General features: G+C 41.2%; 1 pseudogene; it reads right to left on the bottom strand.

Annotated features, from left to right (window-relative positions):
- Window positions 1–963: 963 nt before the first annotated feature.
- On the bottom strand, window positions 964–3,823 carry LOC100966359 (annotated as a pseudogene).
- Between the last annotated feature and the right edge of the window lie 1,782 nt (window positions 3,824–5,605).

Raw genomic sequence — 5,605 nt, 5'->3', positions numbered from 1 at the left:
TTTGAGTGTCCCCTCAATACCTCCAAAAAACAAATGACAAAAGAAGAAAAACAAAGAGACTTGATTGTTTACAAATTTTTTTTTTTTTTTTGAGACAAAGCCTCACTTCATCACCCTGGGCTTAAGCGATTCTCCTGCCTCAGCCTCCTGAGTAGCTGGGACTACAGGCGCCCGCCACAACGCCTACCTATTTTTTAGAGATGGGGTCTCTCTCTGGCTCAGGCTGGTCTTGAACCTGTGAGCTCAGGTAATTCACCTACCTCAGCCACCCAAGTGCTGGGATTACAGGCGTGAGCCACTATGCCCGGCCTAATATTCTTAAATTAAGACAAATTTCTCTAAAAGCTGAATTCCCAAGAAACTTTCCACATTTCTTTGGTTGTGTTTGAAATTCTCCAATATGGAACACACTTTGAAATAAGTGAGTGATGTTGGCTTAATATCATAGTTACAAACAAGTAAGGCAAAATGATTAAATAGTATTTAATCTATAATAGTTTTTTCTTCCTCATATTAACAGTATTTAACATGGCTAGGTGCCTGTAGCTCAGTGGTTAGGGTGCCAGCCACATACACCGAGGTTGGTGGGTTTGAACCCAGCCCGGGCCTACTAAACAACAATAACAACTGCAACAACCAAAAAAATAGCGGTGTGTTGTGAGGAGCCTGTAGTCCCAGCTACTTGGGAGGCTGAGGCAAGAGAATCGCTTAAGCCCAAGGGTTTGTTTGAGGTTGCTGTGAGCTGTGACATAACAGCTCTCTACTGAGGGTGACATTGTGAGACTGTCTAAAAAAAAATAAAAAAAAAAGCAGTACTTAACAGATCCAACACACTTATAATAATATGCAAAATTTATAATTAATACAAACAAAGATTAAACTCTTATGATTAATTAAACACCATTCTTGATAGTAAAACTCTGCTTAACTCCTAAACTACTACTTTGAAGAATTTTATTCACATTACCTTAGGCATTCAATCACAGGAGAAGTAAGTCTCTTCTGCAGCATGACACTAAATACCCAAATTTGACTGACTCCACAGATTGCAGGGTCTGGCAATGTTGAGTCACACCAGGCTTTTTGCTTTGAAATCTGAGTTTTTCTTCTTTTGACCTGATAACTGGAAGTTTCTGGTCTCTAACTCTGTAGCCCCGTTGGATATGTTCTGCAAGTAGGCAGCCAAGTACCTTTTGTCATTAGAAATAAAGTGTTTTAGTTCTGAAATAGCACATTAGTGGAGCCTGTTGAAACCCTAAATAATCACCCACCAGCTCTCTAATCTTGTCTACCTTTTTCAGGGCATATTTTGGGTCTTCTGCAAAAACGATTATAATCCTGCTGTCAGAGTATTCAGCCAGAACTCTCTTTTCCAGCCCACATATTTTATACAGCACTTACAAACCGGTTGGGGAGAAGCAGATGCTGTGTTTCATCTTCGGGATTTGAAGCCGTGTAAAGCCTTCCACAAGCATTCCAGGAAATGGCTCCAAAGTGCTTTTGTCCTGAGTCTATGATCAACTGTTTTTCATCGCCTTTCTCTGCTTCTTTTAGTTTCAAGCCCTTTGGAATTGTTATCTCCAAATGGGCATTAGACGTGGACCAACAGTGTCTCCCTGTTATACTGCACGGAGGGAGCTCAACCTGGAAATCTACCATCCTGATTTTTGCTTGACTGAGCGGAGTGGAAAGAACTAGTGCTCCTTCCACTAGTTGGATTTTTTCCAGCTTGGATTCCAAACATAGGGTGAAATTCTTATCTGATACTGATTCAAAAGAATGTTTCATCTGGTTATCCAATGATTGGGTCAGGAGAAGATTTTATCTGATTCCCCGAATGACAATTTTTAGGAGCCCTTTCTGTGGTTTTATTAATTTAAACTGTAATTTTTTTTTTTTCTTTTTGAGACACAGGCTCAAGCTGTTACCCTGGGAGTGTCATGACATCATCATAGCTCATAGCAACCTTCAACTCTTGGGCTCGAGTGATCCTCTTGCCTCAGTTTTTCTATTTTTAGTAGAGATGGGATCTCGGTCTTGTTCAGGCTGGTCTTGAACTTGTGAGTGCAAGCAATCCACCTGCCTTAGCCTCCCAGAGTGCTAGCATTACAGTTATGCACCATTGTGCCCTGCCTCAACTGTAAGATCCTTAATTTGAACAGCTTCAGAATTTCTTTCTTTCATTTTTTCCTGCTAGCATTCTATACTTCTGTCACATGGTTTTACCCCTAAAAATGTACCTTCAGGAATGATGCCTTTCTAAAGCTGGTGATGAGAATCGGGTTTGGAGCAAGCACAGTTTAGGGCAAACTTGGAAATCCAGTTTATTTTGCTGCAGAGAATTAACTTTTGAGAGTTTCATTTTAGTCCAGTGGGGGGTTCTTCTTAGCTGAACTGTTTATTCCATTCAGTACACATTTCACAGGTTTTGTTTTTCTACTGGGCAAGAGACGATCACAATGCCCACCCGACTGGTTTCCTTCTGATGAGCATTTGCCCCTGGACATTGGTCTCTTCCAAGTTTACTGCTGCAGGCTTCTCCTCCTTGACACTCTGCGTTTGTGAAGCTTCCTTTTTTACCTTTACAGTATCTGACTCATTTTCACCAGTGATTTCTTCACCGAGCTGTAGGATGCTACCTCCCCTGTGCTCTCCTCCTGGCTCCTACATCAGGCACTGATGGCTGGGGACGTTGGGGGATTTGGCATTAGGATTCACTTGTATAACTGACTTCATCTCACTCTTTTTGAGATCGGAAATAGCCATTTCTGATGTTTTTATCTCAGGAAGAGTTACAGGCACAGGTTTTATTTCCTCTTTTCTAGTAGTCTTCTGAAGATACTTTTCAGATCCTTGAATGCACCAAGAGCCACAGGTATAAGTCATCTGATGTTCAACTTTGTGTTTTTTCCCTTGGGGGGAATTCATTAATGTAAATTAATGTAATTTCATTGATCACAAGATTCTCATCCTCTTTGGAGTTGGTACTTTTCTTTTCACATGTTTTTACTTGTTTTAACTTTATTAGATTTACTTTGAGTATTGCTACAGTGCTCTTTTTTTGTTGGTGGCAAACTCTGTTTAACAGCTTAAACTTGACCCTGAATTTCTCCACTGTGCAAAGACTAACCTTGAAACCTCTGTTAATTGTAGTAGTCTTTGTGATCTCAAAGGTAAGCTGTTCCTTTGCTTTAAAGGTTCCATGCACTAATTTTCTTTTCCTGACATAATTTCTTCTTACTTTTTTGAGACCAAGTCTCACTATGTGGCCCTCGATAGAATGCTGTGGTGTCACTGTTCACAGCAAATTCAAACTCTTGGGCTTAAGCGATTCTCTTGCCTCAGCCTCCCAAGTAGCTGGGACTACAGGCGCCTGCACAATGCCCTGCTATTTTTTAGACATGGGGGTCTTGCTTTTGCTCAGGCTGGTCTTGAACTTGTGAGTTCAGGCAATCCACCCACCTCAGCCTTTCAACTGCTGGGATTACAGGCATGAACCACCACACCCAGCCTAACTTATTTTTTGGAGATTCTTGTTGAGAATGTTTCTTCACAGTCACCTTATTTTTATTAATGGATTAGATGGCTTTACCATGGGATGGTACTTTCGCTGACCTTGTATTCATCATGTACATTCCCAGTTCAGGTTGATTTATTTTACTTTCACTGAAATATTTAACCAGTGATTTTACAGTTTCCTTTGAATCTGATTGTTTTGCTGGATTCTTTTGAGAATCTTGGATTTCTGTTTCTAAATTCTTATCTTCACTTTTTAAAGAATTTTGGAGGAATTTTCTTTTGATTTCTCCTGAATGGACATCATTCCCGAGTAGTATCTTCTTTTTATGAGTAGTTTTTGAAAGGCCTTTTGTATCCTGGAAGGTGAGAACACTGAATGGCGAGTATTACTAATGAGGAGTAGGTCTTAATAATCAACTTTACCTGATGCTGAGATAGATTTCAACAAAAATACCACTTTGCTTTGAATAAGGTTTCTATTCTTCCTAGGACATGAGAAAAGTTGGCATGGTGCCTACGGATCTTTGCTTTACTTTGGACAAGGCAATAGAAACTTGAGGAGAAGTTAGATATTCTCACAGGTCTTTTTATGAAAAGAAATTTAATTCGGCTTCATATCTGTTTTGTTAATTTTTTTTTTTTTGAGACAGCGCCTCAAGCTGTCCCCCTGGGTAGAGTGCTGTGGCATCACAGCTCACAGCAACCTCCAACTCCTGGGCTCAAGTGAGTCTCCTACCTCAGCCTCCCAAGTAGCTGGGACCACAGGCACCCGCCACAACACCCGGCTGTTTTTTGGTTGCAGCTGTCATTGTTTGGCAGGCCCCAACTGTGTTTGAACCCGCCACCTTGGGTTATGTGGCTGGTGCCTTAGCCACTTGAGCCACAAGCTCTGAGCCTGTTTTGTTAATTTTTAAGTTAATTTTGGTTTCAGGCCTAGCCCTATTACTAGAGGAGTTATTTATCACTGGCCAGTCTATTTTGATAAAATTTTGGAAAATATTTCTCTTCTGATGTCCCTAGTTACTAGACTTAGATTCATCCAGAACACACTATAAGGCTGATACGTTTCTCTCTTTGTTTGCTGCATCTGTTGGTTTGTAGTTCTTACCTAACTTCCTTTGTTTAATAAAATATTAAGGCTCAGTGCCTGTAGCTCAGTGAGTAGGGCGCTGGCCATATCCACCGGGGCTGGCGGGTTTGAACCTGGCCTGGGCCTGCTAAACAATAATGACAACTACAACAAAAAGAATAGCTGGGCATTGTGGTGGGTGCCTGTAGTCCCAGCTACTCAGTAGGCTGAGGCAAGAGAATTACATAAGCCCAAGAGTTAGAGGTTGCTGTGAGCTGTGACACCCATAGCACTCTACTGAGGGGTGACATAGTGAGACTCTGTCTCAAAAAAAAATTCTCTATTAATATAGATTTCCTTTTGTGATGTCATTGATATTTCAGCCACCCTAACTCATGAAATTTGACAAAACCATTCCTTATAATATGCCCTTAACACACTACACTTGTGAAATGGAAATCATACATCACCTTTTTCTTTGAGGATGCTTCTAATTATTTAAGTTGACAATGTTTCTAATTGTTTCCGGTCTGTTTCAGTCAATCTTGGAATTGTCTTGGAGCCTTCTACCTGCCCCTGTAGTGAGGACTCAGGACCCAGTGATTGCTATTACCCAAGCCACTCAGCAGCTAGTGCAGCCCCGTGGGTGTGAGTTGATGGTAATTCTGACCCTGAAAGTGAGCCACATTCTCTTCTGGTGTTATTTGCTTTGTAAATTCCTGCATATCCTTTCTTTTCCAGCTTCCTCAGAGAAGTTGCTGACTCTTTATCTCTAGTGGGAAGCAGCATTTAAGGAAGATTTTGATTTGAGGGCAGTAGCTTGGTGTGTGGGAGCCTTAGGCATTTGGAATTACAGGATAGAGCATGATATCAACAGTGAGAGAATGAGGCTGAAATAACTTTTGTCAGCTAGACCAAAGATTTTTTAAAAATACGTTATTTGGCTCGGCGCCTATAGCTCAACCGGCTAAGGCGCCAGCCACATACACCTAAGGTGGCGGGTTCGATTCCCCAGCC

This window comes from Otolemur garnettii, unplaced genomic scaffold (assembly GCF_000181295.1).
Source record: "Otolemur garnettii isolate 467f Iridium unplaced genomic scaffold, OtoGar3 scaffold00039, whole genome shotgun sequence".
Taxonomy (NCBI): Eukaryota; Metazoa; Chordata; class Mammalia; order Primates; family Galagidae; genus Otolemur; species Otolemur garnettii.
The sequence above is the reverse complement of the archived record's forward strand: the minus strand, read 5'-3'. Positions and strand labels throughout refer to the sequence as shown.